We start from the raw sequence: 15,688 nt of genomic DNA, 5'->3' as shown, positions 1-15,688 counted from the left end.
CATTCCCGTAAATCGTTTCTCATAGACAAGTCAACATTTCAGTCCTGAAGAAGGGTTAATACTCAAAACGCTGAAGACTCCACATCCTGGTGCTGCCTGGCTTGCTGAATTCTCACAACCTCCTGCTTGCCTACTTCGGGCTACATGTAGTGGCTCAGTGTTACCACTGCAGCCTCACAGTACCAGGGACCCAGGTTTGATTCCAGCCTTGGTGACTGTCTGTGAGGAGATTGCACTTTCTCCCAATGTCTGCGTGGGTTTTCTGTGGGTGATCCTGCTTTCTTCCATAAACCAAAGATGTGCAGGTCATGTGGATTGGCCATGCTTAATTGCCCACAGAGTTAGATACATTAGTCAGAGGGAAATGGGTCTAGATGAGTTACTCTTCAGAGGGTCGGTGTGGACTTGTTGGGACAAATGGCCTGTTTCCACACTGAAGCTAATCTCATCTGCACTACTTTTGTCACTAACGAATTTCAGAGTAGACTCGACGGGCCGAATGGCCTAACTTCTCCTCTGATGGTCTTGCGGTCTTAGGTTTCTCTGGATCATTTCATTGGCAATGTGCAGTCCCGGGCTCAATGATCAGCAGTCTCCCCTGAAAGCAAAGCTCATAGGATCGTAGAACACCTACAATGTGGAAACAGGTCCTTCAGCCCAACACATCTGCACTGATATTCCGACGAGTAACCTACTCAGATCCATTTTCCTACCCTCCCTAAACTGCACACAGACCCCCTAGGGTGGAATTGATCCTGGGTTTCTGGTGCCATGAGGCAGCAGTGCTAACCCTGAGGCACCATGGGGTTGTGGTTGTGGGGGGTGGAGAAGACAATTGCAGTCCAGCAGAAAACAAAAACATCCCACCTACTCTCCCACTGCACCCACTGTCAGAACTGGCAGGAGGTTCAGTCCTGGGGTGTGACCGAAGGCAGCATCACCGGTGGGATCTGTTTGCTGGGAGCGCTGGTGTCCCCGCTGGTGCTTCCGCAAGTTGCAGGAAAACATGAACCTCTTCCCACAGTCGTGCCAGCTGAAGAGCCTCTCCACGGTGTGGACGGACTGGTGCCTCAGCAGGGCTGAGGAATTGCTGAAGGTCTTCCTGCACTTAGGGCAACTGAACGACATCTCCCCCATGTGGACCCACCAAAGGGCCAGCAGGTCGGAGGAAAGAGCAAAGCCCCTCCTGCACTCGGGGCAGAAGAACGGCCTCTCCTCAGTGTGGACCCACTGGTGTCTCAGCAGGTGGGAAGAACTGCTGAAGGCCATCTCGCACTCAGGGCAGGCGAACAGCCGTCCCTGGAGTGGACCAACTAGTGCGTCAGCAGGGCAGAGGAATCACTGAAGGCCTTCCCACACTCAGGGCAGCAGAAGGGCCTCTTCCCCTCTGTGGACCCATTGGTGCTTCAGAACCCTTTCAAATTTCACAATATCCTTCTGAAACGAGAGAGACCAGAATTGCACACAATATTCCAAAAGTGGTCTAACCAATGTCCTATACAGCCACAACATAACTTCCCAACTCCAATACTCAGTCAGAGGATTACGAAGGTTTTCAAAACCCGCAAAAAACAAACAGGAAAGAATGAAAGGACAAACCGAATTTTTGAGAGTCAGCTTGGAAGCATCAATGAGAAATCGGCGGACTGGGTTTATTGGGTACCCGTTCTCCTTAAATACACTATATACGTATTTCTCTTCTGTTCTTCGTAGTTTCTCTGTGCTGCAGTGTGTAGTGGCTCGTTGAAATAATGTCCTGCTGCAGCTTCGTTTGTGGATGTTGGGATGATTGCTTCTGTGGTTAAGTATTTGGTTTGTGTGTGTTGTTTTTCTGTAGATGCTAGTGTGAAGTTCCCCCATTGACTGTTCGCTCTACTGTGACATCTAAGAATGGCACTTTGTTGTTGTTCTCCTCCTCCTCAAACCCTCAGGCCCACAGTCTCACTGCTTGGAACACCAATATACAGAAAAGTCAAAGAACTCGACAGAAGACGAAAACACCAAGTCGAAGATTCACGCCACTCCATTTACTCCATCCAAGAATTCCTGAACACCAAAGACACCAAAATAGAAGAGGATGGAATAATGCTGTCCTTTGACATAACAGCCCTGTTCACATCCATTAACATCAACGTGGCCAAAGAAAACTGAAGACACTACTCGAAGAACCAAAGACACAAACACAGCACCAACTTCATCAGCAAAGAAAACACTGTCAACCTCGTGGAACTGTGCATTGCCACCCACTTCATATTCAGTAACAAGACTAACAAACAAATCAACGAAACACCCATGAAACCACCAGTATCAGGATTCCTCGCAGAAGCAATAATGCAGAGACTCGAACCAACTGCCCTTCCAACGATCCAACCCAAACTTTGGGTCCGCTACAGTGATGACACTTTTGTCAGCACAAAATGAAACAAATTAGAAGAATCCAACAACACCATCAACAATCTCCTTTCTGGCATAAAATTCGCAAAAGAGGAGAACAACAACGAAGTGCCATTTCTAGATGTCACAGGAGAATGAACAGTCAATGGTAAATTCAAAACAGCCTCGACAGGAAAACAACGCACACGAACCAAGAACTTAACTACAGAAGCAATCATCCCGACACATACAAACAAATCTCAATCAGGACATTATTTCAACAAGCCACGACACACTGCAGCATCCAGGAACTGCGTAAATCAATAAATAACTGCACAGCACATTTAAGAAGAACGGACAACCTATAAACGCCCAGAAAGTTGCTTCCCTGACCGGGAATCGAACCCGGGCCCCGGCAGTGAAAGCGCCGAATCCTAACCACTAGACTACCAGGGAGACAGGGATGCATGCCGACAACTCCTCTGAAAATTTCTTCCCTGCCCGGAAATCGAATCTGTGGAAAGGTGAACAGAGCCGACGTTTTGAGTGTGCTACGGTTTTTGTTCAGAACTCGAGTTTCCTGCATGGCAATAAATTCCCAGACGTGAGAAAACGTGGCTTTATTGAGACGGGTTTTGTGAAGTTTGAGCATAATGCAACCAACAGGAAGTCATTTAAAATCGCCAGCGAAGAAAGCACATTCAGCAGGATTCCAACATGGGCGGGAGAGCCCGCAAAGGATGTGTAAGGCGGCAACGTAAATGTTCGGCCACAACTCGAGGCCCCAAGTTGTGGTCTAATATTTCTCATGGAATGGGTCCAACAGGAAAGGTGAGTATTGGGCTTGTCATGGCCGCATCATAACCCCAATGTTTCCTGTTCCCCTGGATTTGATCAGAACAGAGGAGGCTGATGGAAAATTGAACTGAACTCCACACATTGATGAGAGATAGAGCGGGTGAGAAAGATCCATTTCCACGTAGAGAGAGATTAATAATTTTGGCCGAAAATAAGGAGCCACTTCATGAAATTTGGGGTTCATTCAGCAAAGCTAATGTAGAACTGTTCACAGAAAATTGTGATGAAAGTCTCTCGAGTTATTTTGATGAGAAGTGTTGATGATGCTAATACAATCGATAGGATGAACGTAGATTGGTAAATGTATTTGGTGACAGTTCTGTTCTAGCCCTGTGAGCGAAACCTGGATCTGAAGGAATAAAAGAAACATTAACAACATCGATCTGAAATTGGTTACGTGACAGAAAACAGAGCCATCATTAACATTTGGCTTTTGAACTGGAGGAGGTTTCCAGTGAAATTGGCTTGAGGCTTGACATATGCAAGATCAAGATAATTTAGGTAAAACAAAGAAATGCTGTGCTGATTAGCAGATAGTGAAAGGATTACACGGCGCAGATTAAACATTTTCAGCAAGTGATACAGGGGACTGGGAAGATAAACATTATAAACTGTGAACAACAAAGTTCTTGAGCACAACACACATATTCAAAGGCCGATAACATCCAGGTCCCGATTAATCAAGTGTCAATGTCAGATTGTATTTTGGGGCTTTTCTGCAAAACATCCACTTGCAATGTTCTCCTAAAAGAGTGATAAACCTCATTCCTGTCAGTCCAGGATAGAAAATCCGAAGGGATGAACAAATTTCTTATTTTCTGAAGATTCATAAAGCTGAGACTGGATTTTGGTATTTGTTTCCTTTCCACTCCAAGGAGCCGCAGTGGTTGGGGCGATGAGTTGGAAAAAGTGAAATGTGTCCATGAGCAGCGTGTGGGGCTATTTCAGCTCCCCTCCTCTGACAGCGCTGTGACCTGACTCTGATGTTCTCAGGGACACTTCCTGACGCGAGACAGTGAAAAGAGTCTCGTTCCCGCAGATCGGAAATTCAAACCGTATGCCGGCTTCAGGACAATGAGAAAGATTAATTGGGGTGTGTGAAGAAGCTGTGAGCTGCATTTCAAACAGGTAGGTGGAGTCAGATGCGTCATCCATTGCGCCCCCGGCCCTGTGCGTATCTAACGCCGCCATGCTGCAGAGTTCTGACGTTAACACGGACATGCGCAGCAATGGGAACCTTCACAAGGTGAATAACCAAAGATAATCACCGTCACTGATTCCCTTCCACAGGCCCAACTTTGTGAAGCAGTATCTTTCACTGGCAAATAAAACATATTAATCCTCAGGTGCCTGCTTCATTTCGATCACGACTTCACGCCTCTCACTGTTCGAGTCTCATTTCTAAACACTTGGCTCATAGCCTCAAAAGCAGCTCTGTGGGTATCTGCTTGTTCCACCCTGACAGGCAGTGGGTTGCAGATTCCCGAACAGTCCCAATGTGATTGAAATATTTCACCCCTCCACTGATTTGCATCTTTAAAAAAAACGTGGAGCAATCTCCCTTTCTTTCTGACGACAGTTCTAAACTGTAGTCGGCAGGGTTCACACCTGCGTGGGGAAACCGCAATGGATCTCAAGTCCGTCGCATTAACCACTCGGCCCACCAATACAGAACCACCCTGACAGCTTCATTTACCAGGTCTCTCTGCCTGTGGAGCTGAGAAAGAGTGAATTATTGCTGAGTTTGTTTGAATCCAATCACTTCACAGGTTTCGAAAGGGTTAAATACTTGCACATGGCGAGTCTGGCTGTTTCATCCCGAAAGATGAATTGAACTTTCAGTTCAAAGCAAAAACAGAAATTGCAGGAGCAACTCAGCAGCTTAGGCACCATCGGTGGAAAGAGAATCAATGACAATATTTCAGAACTCTGTTTTCTCCCATAGGTACTGCCAAATCTGCTGAGTTTCTCCAGCACTTCCTCTTTCTGTCTCGAATTCTCAGCATTCGCAGTCCTTTACGTTAGAAATTTAATCAATTCAGCCTCATGTGCAGGATTGAGAATCCATTCAATTTCCCAAAAAATTGGCAGAGATTTCAAGGCATTTGGAAAAAAAGTAAAAGTGACATTAGGAAGAACATTTTCGCACAGGGATTGGTTCGGATCCGTAAATCCCTGTCTGACCGCGACAAAGAGGCAGATTCAAGAACACAAAAGGGAATTCGGTGGTCATGTTCAAAGTAACAATGTGGGGATTTACAGGGAGAAGGCAATGATACGAACAGAGACTCTCGTTTACTTTCTGTGTAGAAGCAGGTGGGCCTCCAAGTGCGCTGTGACACGTGTTGTGATTCAGAGTGACTTCACTGTTCGACCAACGGAAGATGGGAATTCAGAAAAAGTTTATATTTACACAATGTCCTCACAGCGCAACAGCAAAATAGTTTAATTATCCACCAGTGGCGGGAGCCATGTTCCTGGAGATGGGACAAACAGCTGGCTCAGGGATATCAGTCCACATTGCTCTCTTTGCCAACAGTTCAGAGGGAGAACAATGGAGGGCCAAAGGAGTGAATAACAATCTGTGTAGGAGGGTGACTAACTGTTAATGGAGACTGTTCCTGGGTAACAATAAGTCGTGTGTAACAGCAGACTATGTGATAACAAGGCCTCGTGTGGGTGTGGTAGGGGTCAAGGGCATGGGGGAGTTCGCGTCCAAACAATATTGAACTCGATGTTGAAGACTGGAGGGCTATAGGATCTCCAAGAGGAAAATGAGGCTTTGGTCTTCCATCAGGAGCTGAGCTTTGCTGGAACACTGCTACATGCCTGAGACAGAGATGTTGGCCAGGGAACAGGGTGGCGTGTTAAAGTGACAGGCAACCAGAAGCTCAAGGCCTTTTTTCCGCGGGCAGAACCGAGATGTTCTGCGAAGCAGTCACCCAGTTTATGCTTCATGTTACTTTGGGGAAACCACACTGTGAGCAACGAATGCAGTCGACTAGTTTGTGACAAATGTGCAGGTAAAGTGCTGCTTTACCTGGAAGGTATGTTCGAACCCTTGGATATTCAGGAGGGAGCAGGTAAATGCCAGGTGTTACACATTCGGCGGTTGCAGCGGAAAGTGCCGTGGGACAATGGGAGGTGGGTGTGGGATGTTGAGAGTGAAGGAAGAGTGGACCCGAGGTGTAAGCCCTGCCCACTTGCCTCCTCTCATTTATAAATCCGTGATGTTGAAAGAATATTCCATAGAATGATTCAGTACCACGTGACTCATGAACTAATTCGTATTCATGTTCCGGGGCCAGCATCATTATTGTATCACAGCAGCTGCAGGCCATCACCGGGAACTCGCCCTATGACGTCACGGTACGGCTGGAAGCCCCCGGGACAGTTTACCAAAGAAACCTCCCGGTGGGTCAGGGCAACCCTGCATCGGGAAGCACTGGGATGGTCAACAACTATCAGTTAACTTGGGGAACACATCTCCACATTACGCAGCCTCGAGGCAAACTTCCCGTCCTTCCACTTAAAGTTTAAGAGCCCTCAAACCGAAATTCCCCAGGTAAGTTTGGAAGAATTTCTTCCAGGTGTTCGCTAAATATATCTATGACAAGTTTGTAAAGTTTGAACGTTGCGAGTGTTGAAATTATGTGCTTTTGAGCGAAAGCACAGTTCGTAAAAACAGAATGTGGGAATTTAGACAGAGTTTATACTTGCACGACGGCGATATGTCTGCGGGTGCGTGATGAGAGCATCACACAGAAGGGAAACCATCTCTCCTATTCAGTCAATGTCGTCTTCAGCAGGTTTCCCGTATAACGGCGCTCTGTTCTACACCTCGCCTTCTCATCTCTTTCTCAAAAAACGTCGACATAAATATTTCACATTGATATACTGGCCCAATGTGCACAATTGAGATGATACACTCGTGGAGGTCTGAGTGGTCTTCTCCTGTTCTCTGTACCCTATGTTGAGGAGGGAAATGCTTGTCACGGGTCACTCCGGTGCCAGAGAAAAGTTTAGAATAAAAACGGTTTAATTTTCTGCCAGGAGAGGGAGGCCGGTTCCAGGGTCCCGGACAAACAGCAGCAGGGAGACAGAATGAGAAGCAATTGTTCTGGAAACTCTTTGCCGTTTGCAATTCTCAGAGCAATGTCAAATGTATTTCACACTGAGCAAGACTCAGCTGGTTAAAAAGGTGGAGCGGGGGTGCTTGTGTGCTCTCGGTGTGGCTCGTGGGTCTCGGGGTATCATTCTCGCTTGGGGTCTTCTACTACATAGACTTGCGCGAAATCCCGGACGAGTCCGCGTTTCCTGACATGTGCAAGAGTGCCCGGTTAACCTTCTCAAAAAGCACCTTCGCTAAAGTCGGGGCTTTTGCCCGAAACGTCGATTTTACTACTCCTCGGATGCTGCCTCAACTACTGTACTTTTCCAGGACCACTAATCCAGAATCTGGTTTCCAGCATCTGCAGTCATTGATTTTACCTGCTTGGAGTACGAATTGGGCAGAAAGCAAGGAAGTGAAATGATGGAAAATTGCGCTGACGTGAGTGGTGTCGTGTTTAAGGAATATCAGCAATGAAGCAAGATTGGAAAATTAGGATAGCTCTCCTCGGAGAAAAAAGTTTGAAATCTGGCCTGATTGAAGCTTTCCAAGTCATGCGAAGTCTAGACAGAGAAAGTAATGTAGTCAAAATGCTCCCACGCCTGAAAGGGTCGGCAACGATTCGGCAGAGTTTTAAAGTCATGAGGAAAAGAACTAAAAGTGACATTAGGAAGAACGCTTTCGTACAGAGAGTGGTTGGGGTCAGTAAATCCCTAATTGACACTGACAAAAAGGCAGATTCAATAGATGCAAACGGGAATTCGGTGGTCATGTTTAAAGTAACAATGTGCAGAATTACACGGAGAAGGCAAGAGACACACGTTTACTTACTGTGTCAACCCAGCAGAGCGAAGGTGGGCCGCATGGCCTCCGGCTGCGCTGTGATACAAGCTGTGATTCAGAGTGAAATCACAGTTCGACCAACAGAATGTGGGAGTTCAGAAAAAAGTTTATATTTACACAGCCTCAATACGTCTGCATAACAGCATACGATACGACAGCAGTGGAGATCTTCGACATCAGTCTCGAAGGGACCTGTGGAAAACACAAGGCGCGCGGGAGCAGAGTGGCGTAGCGGTAGTGTGCGAGGCTCATATCCCAGAGGTTGATGGATCACCATCCTCCGCTGTTGCGCAATGTCTCCTTGAGCAGATTTCATTTGTAATGGTGCTGTGCTCTATTCTGTATCTTGCCTTTGCACCGACTGCCTGAATATCGTGTATCATATCGATACACTCGGGAAACTCACACGGTTCAAGTAACATGCTTTTTGGAGGTCTGAGTGGTCTTCTCCTGTTCCTCGTCGGTTTCCTATGAATTAATTCGTAAAACCACTTCTCCGAGATGCCAATGAGCTGATAAAGTTGAAACACATGCCTTGCAGTTTCGTCCATTCCCTGCAGTAATTCGGCACGCCGGTTCGGACGTGAATGACAAGACGATCAGCATCTCAGAAACTGTATCACCACTCAGACACAGTCCTTTACTATTAGGACAGGTATCACTGATTGTGAATCACCTCAGAGAGAGACAAGTGGCAGAGAGTCGCCGTGGATTCAATGGGCTGAACCGCCTCTGTCGGCGGGAGAATGATGCTCCGCATATATGCCGTCCCACTGCCTGTCTCTGGGACAGAGAGGCTGAGGGAGCAACAATGATTCATTTTTAACCGTCCCTTCCGTGTTGGACTGCCTGCAGTCCCTCAGCTCAGGGCCGTGGGGATGACTCTCAGTGAGTGAAGGTTTCACTCGGATTCTCTTCATCTGGGACACTTGAAGCTCAGATGTTAACTGCTGCGCGGTCGCAGCAAAGAAAGCGATGCTGACTTTGCAATAAACTTCCTGTAAGATTGTTGCGTGTGAGGAATTCTGAACACCAAGCAGGCTGCACAACAATGTACTCATGTGAATTTACTTGAGTGAAGAGTCCTCGGTCTCCATTTCTCTCTGCCCCGCCAGCACAGCATCTTTCTATCTCTCTGATAACAGACGTTTGGAGGAAATTCACGATCAAAGTTACTCACTTCCCACGCATTAGTGTAGGTGATACCTCTCACCCTTAGGGATTGAGAGAGAAAGCAGAAGAGCGAATGGACTCTTCTCTCTCCCCAGAACAACGTGCAAGTAGAAATAAAATGGTTTAATTATCCGCCAGTGGATATAGTCCAGTTCCTGGGGATGAGACAAATATCAGCGCCCCGGGGACAGAATGACAAGCAGATGTTCTGGAAACTCTGGTGCCTGCAATTCTTGGAGCAATGTGGAATGTATTTCACACTGAGCAAGTTTCAGCTGGTTCAGAGTCTCCAATGTAGATTGCTCTCTGAGTTTATATTTGCACATCGACAATATGTCTGCACAACAGCACATGACACGACAGCAGTGAAGATCTTTTGATGTCATTCTCGAACGTGCAAGTCACACGCCAGATGAAAAGCTGAATACTTCTCTGGAAAAGCTGCCGTGCAATGCAGGAGAATGGCACAGCGGGTGCATGTTGGGATCACAACTCAGAAGTGAAACCATTTTCTCCTATTCACTCAATGTGGTCTTTCGCAGCTTTCCCGTATAACGGCGCTCTGCTCTCTCCTTTACCTTGTCATCTGCTTCCCAAAACTTCGGGTATCTGAGTTAAATATGTCACATCGATACACAAGTCAAATTTATACAGTTGCGCTGGCACACTTGTGGAGTTCTGAGTTGTCTGGTCCTGTTCTCTGTCGGTGTGTCCTGACCTCAAGTGTTAAACCTCTTCTCTCAGATGGCAATGAACCGGTGAAGTTGTAACACATGACTTGCTGGTTTGGTCCAATCCTGCTGTAAAGAAACCGACGCCCGTGTAAGAAAAGACTCTCTGCAGGATTGCTGTGTCTCGACAAATTCTGAACACCAAGCAGGCTGCACAAAAATGTACTCATATCAATTTACTTGAGGGAAGAGTCTCCGGTCTCCATTTCTCTCTGTCTCGACAGCACAGCATCTTTCTGTGTCTCCGTTAACAGGACCTTTGGAACAAGTTCAAAGTTGCCCATTTCCTACGCATGACTGTAACTGACTTCTCCTGCCTCACGTAATAGTGAGAGAGAGAGCAGAAGAGTGAATGGGCTCTGCCTTCCACCAACACAGCTTGCAAGTGGAAACAAAAGGTTCAATTATCCACCAGTGGAGAGAGCCCGGTTCCTAGGGACGGGGCAAACAGCAGCGTCCTGGGAGCAGGGAGACAGATTGAGAAGCAGATGTTCTTGAAAATCTTCCCTGCTTGCAATTCTGGGAGCAATGTACAATGTATTTCGTACTGAGCAAGTCTCAGTTGCTTCAGGAGCTGGCTGCGCCCATGGTTGGTGGCTCGTTGGTCTCGGGGTATTATGCTAGCTTTGGTTATGCTAGCTTTGGGTTTTCTAGCTTATACAGACGTGTGGGAGATACCGGGTTCCAATCCCAGGCGAACCCTCATTTCTTAAATTAACCTGAGCAAAAATGCCGGATCAGTTTTCTCAAAAACCGCTTCATTATATCAGATCGGACTGCCTGAATTAGGTATGGGACAGAGGTTTACCTTCTCTAAAGGTAAACATGCAGGCTGAATCCGTGATTAAGAAAGCGAATGCAATGTTGTCATTTATCTCAAGAGGGTTGGAATATAAAAGCAGCGATGTGCTACTGAGCCTTTATAAAGCTCTGGTTATGCCTCATTTGGAGTACTGTGTCCAGTTTTGGTCCCCACACCTCAGGAGGCACATACTGGCACTGGAGCGTGTCCAGCCGAGATTCACACGGATGATCCCTGGAATGGTAGGTCGAACATAAGAGTAACGGCTGAAGATCCTGGGATTGTACTCATTAGAGTTTAGAAGGTTAAGGGGAGATCTAATAGAAACTTACAAGATAATGCATGGCTTGGAAAGGGTGGACGCTAAGCAATTGATTCCGTTACGCGAAGAGACTAGGACCCGTGGGCACAGCCTTAGAATTAGAAGGGGTAAATTCAGAACAGAAATGCGGAGACATTTCTTCAGCCAGAGAGTGGTGAGCCTGTGGAATTCATTGCCGTGGAGTGCAGGGAGGCCGGGACGCTAAATGGTTTCAAGGCCGAGATTGATAAATTCTTGATGTCACAAGAAATTAAGGGCTACGGGAGAATGCTGATAAGTGGAGTTGAAATGCCCATCAGCCATGATTAAATGGTGGAGTGGACTGGATGGGCCGAATGGCTACTTCCACTCCTATGCCTTATGGTCTTATGGTGCCATTGCAGAGAACACGGCGAAGGGAAACACTTGTTCAAAGTGAAAACAAGTATTGCAGATTTTCGCCCGCGCAATCCGACTCTGAATGGAAACTCCAGCTGCATGACTGCTCAATTCTGAGGGTGATACTTCAGGAAGCGGGGAAGTGAAGTGATTGCAGACGGCGCTGAACAGTTTGAACTGAATGGTGTCGTGTATGAGGAATGTTGGTCATGAAGGTAGATTGGAAATTTGGGGCAGCTCTCTTTGGTGAACAGAAGACTGAAAGCTGGCCTGATTGAAGTGTTCCACGTCATGAGGGTTTTAGACAGAGGAAATAATGTAATGAAAATGCTCCCAGGCCTGAAAAGATCGAGAACGATTTGGCAGAGATTGAAAGTCATCACGAAAATAAGCAAAAGTGACATTAGGAAGACCGTTTTCGCACAGGGAGTGGGGTCAGTAAGTTCCTGTATGGCAGTGACAAAGAGGTAGATTCAATGGACACAAAAGGGAATTCGGTGGGCATGTTCAATGTGACACTGTGCAGATTTACAGGGAGAAGGCGACAGAATGAGACACTTATTTACATATTGTGTTGAGCCAGCAGAGCTAAGGTGGGCTGCATGGCCTCAGTCTGCGCTGTCACACATTCCGTGATTCTGAGTGAAATCGGAGTTGGACCAACAGAACGTAGGAAATTTGACAACGGATATATTCTGCCCAACAGGATACTCCATCACAGCAATGAAGGTGTTTTGACGTCATTCTCGAAGGTACATGACACAATGCAGATTCAAAACCGAGTATTCCTTTGAATCACGGAGTAATTTGTTTACAGTTATTCAGTTGAGGTGAGCGGAGTTGCGCATTGGGAGCCACTCCGGTTGATAGGTCGAAGCCGTTGTCTCCTGTGCGATAGTCCCACCAGCACTCCAATTTGCTGTGCTTCCAGTCAGTAGATGCAGATTACTATCCCATACTGACACACGGGCCACGATGACCCAGCTGTTGTGACAAGCTTGTGAAGGTCTGAGTGCTCTTCTCCTGTCCTCTGTCTGGCTGCTATGATCCAAATCATCAAACCTCTCTTCTCTGAGATGGGAATAAACTGGTGAAGGTGAAACACATCAGTTGCGGTGTGTCCCATGCGCAGGAGGCCCTGCAGTAAATCCCCACGCTGTTTCACACAGCAGCATCGTCTCGGTGAATTACGCTTGGCAAAAAAATCGATTGAACCAAATCAGTGTTCGGCATTGGATTTTACTGACACCGTTTATAAAATTCAGGCTCACCGTTAATGTGGAGAGAGGCCGTCAGACGAGAGTTTCCGCTTCTCCTATTGAATAAAGATAATTTTAACTGTGTCCAGTGAGAGGAAAGGATTTGCTGTTGGTGGGAAACATTTCTATCTGAACTCGTTATCACTCTCCTGATAGATTGAAACATAAAGCTGGGAGTCTCTGGATTATGTTGTAAAAGTATTGGTATTATGTTATTGACACCACGCTGTCACCAACTGAACGAAGTGGCTGCCCAGAGGGAGGCGGCTGTGTTTAAATCCCGTGATGAACGGGGGGAGCTGAGCATTTACCCAAACAATGGGCACACCACCTCCCTGACACAGTGTTCACAAATCAAACTGACAGCAAAGCTTCACTTGTGATTGAAAGTTACCGGAAAGAAGACTTGGCTTAACAGTTATCTGGAGTGAACCTATTCCTTTCTTAATTTGAAATATAAGCAGTTGATTCCAGTGAGCCTGACGTGGCTTGAACACGCCACTTTCTGATCTGAAGTCAGACGCGCGACTGTTGCGCCACAAGCTCACGCATAGCCATCGACCTCTATTCATGCTTAAGGGAAGTGATCGGACTGCAATGATTTTACGTTATGATTAACAACGGAGATCAACCGTTCATGTCTGTTCTGTCTCTCCCTCCTCTCCTTCTGTCTCTCGAAACAATTTCCTACTCTACCTCAATAAAAAGGTGAAAGAACTGTGGACGCTGTATGTCAGAAACAAAAAACAGGAGTTGCCGGTGACCCTTCCACAGAACTGATGGTGATTGGGAAAACGTTGGTTTATATGCAGGAAATATTGTGGGAGGAAGGTGGATGCGGTAAATCATAGATCAGGACAGAGCCCAAAGCGAGGGAAGAACTGTGGACAGGAAAGGGAGTTGATAACGATCTGCGTGGGAGGGTGAGTGGAAACTGTTCTGGCTAAGAATAGGTAGTGTGTAATGACAGACTATGTGATAACAAGGCTTGGTGTTTGTGAAAGGGACGAGGATACTATGGATTTCAGGCCCTAGTAATATTGAATTCGATATTGGGACCAGAGGGATGTATGGACTCCAAGTGTAATATTCAGTGCTCTTCGTTCTGCTGGTGCTGAGCTTCGCTGGAACACTACAGCAAACCTGAGACAGAGATGTTGGCGAGGGAACAAGGTGGGGTGTGGAATTGGCAGGCAACTGGAAGCTCAGGGTCTTTTTTGCAGGCAGACGTAGATGTTCGGTGCAGCAGTCACCCAGTTTATGCTTCGTTTTCCCCAATGTCGATGAACCCATATTGTGAGCAGCAAATGCAGTACACTGGGTTGTGGGTAGTGCAGGTAAAGTGCTGCCTCACCTGGAAGGTAAGTTTGGGCCCTTGGATAGTGAGGAGGGAGCAGGTAAATGGGCTGGTGTCACACATTCGGCAGTTGCAGTGGTAAGTGCCAGTGGACTATTGGGGTGGGAATGGGGTTAGGGTTGATGGGAATGAAGGAAGAGTGGACCCAAGGTATAACTCCTGCCCATTTACCTATCTGCCAAAGAGAGGAATTTGTTTAGTGTGTACAAGGACATTTTCTAATTCACAATGTGGATGTACATACTGGCGAGAGTGCAAAACCTAAGGGCCATCAACCATAATTCTATTAACATTTGAATAGTGATTGAAAATAATATATCAGATCTAAAAGTTGAAGTTCTAAATTGGAAGAAGACTCAGGTATTAGGCAAGATCTTTCAAAAGCTGATTTGGGGCAGATGTTCGCAAGTTAAAGGACTGCTGAAAAATGGGAAGCCTTCAAATATGAGATAACAAGAGTCCAGAGACAGTATAGGGTGAAAGGAAAGGCTGGTAGGTTGGGGAATGCTGAATGATTAGAGAAAATGAGATAAAGAAGGATGCATATATCACGTATCGACAGAGACATCGAGTGAATCCTTACAGTGTAAAGGCAGTACGAGCATACTTAAGAGGGAAATCATGAGGGCAAAAAGGGGACATGAGATAGCTTTGGCAAATAGAGTCATGGATAACCCAAAGGGTTTTTATAAATACATTAAGGACAAAAGGATGTCAAGGGAGAGAATACGGTCCCTCAAAGATCAGCAAGGCGGCCTTTGAGTGGAGCTGAAGTAGATGGGGGTGTGGGGCGGAATACTGAACGGATATTGTGCATCAGTGTTTACTGTGGAGAAGGGCATGGGAGATATAGAATGTGAGAAAGTGGATGGTGACATGTTGAAAAAATGCCCATATTACAGATGAGAAATTGCTGGATATCTTGATATGCACAAAAGTGGATAAATCCCAAGGACCTGATCAGGAGTACCCAAGAACTCTATGGGAAACTGGGGAAGTGATTGCTAGGCCTCTCACTGAGATATTTGTATCATTATTAGTCACAGGTGAGGTGCCTGAAGGCGAGAGGGTGGCTAACGTGATTCCACTATTTACGAAAGGTGGGAAGGAAAAGCCAGGGAACTATAAACCAGTGAACGTGAAATCCGTGATGGGCAAGTTTTTGGAGAGAATCCTGAGAGACAGGATTTACATGTATTTGGAAAGGCAAGAATTGATTAGGCATAGTCAGCCTGGCTTTATGCTTGGGAAATCATGTCTCATGAACATGATTGAGTTTTTTTGAAGAAGTAACAAAGTGGATTGATGACGGCAGAGCGATGGATGTGATCTATATGGACTTCAGGAAGGCGTTCATCACGGTTCCTCATGGGAGACTGGTGAGCAAGGTTTAATCTCATGGCATGCAGGGACAACTAGCCATTTGGATACAGAACTGGCTAGAAGGCAGAAGACAGAGGGTGGTGATGAAGGGTTGCTTT

The 15,688-nt window shown here is 46.4% G+C and overlaps 1 non-coding gene across 1 annotated transcript; it reads right to left on the bottom strand.

Annotated features, from left to right (window-relative positions):
- Positions 1 to 2,757: 2,757 nt before the first annotated feature.
- Positions 2,758 to 2,829, bottom strand: trnae-uuc (transfer RNA glutamic acid (anticodon UUC)). The gene has a single exon. It is a non-coding gene; the product is annotated as a tRNA-Glu (tRNA).
- Between the last annotated feature and the right edge of the window lie 12,859 nt (positions 2,830 to 15,688).

The sequence above is a fragment of the Chiloscyllium plagiosum genome, unplaced genomic scaffold, assembly GCF_037043375.1.
Source record: "Chiloscyllium plagiosum isolate Xiang-an unplaced genomic scaffold, Cpla_swu_hap1 HiC_scaffold_27, whole genome shotgun sequence".
In the NCBI taxonomy this organism is placed as follows: domain Eukaryota; kingdom Metazoa; phylum Chordata; class Chondrichthyes; order Orectolobiformes; family Hemiscylliidae; genus Chiloscyllium; species Chiloscyllium plagiosum.
The sequence above is the reverse complement of the archived record's forward strand: the minus strand, read 5'-3'. Positions and strand labels throughout refer to the sequence as shown.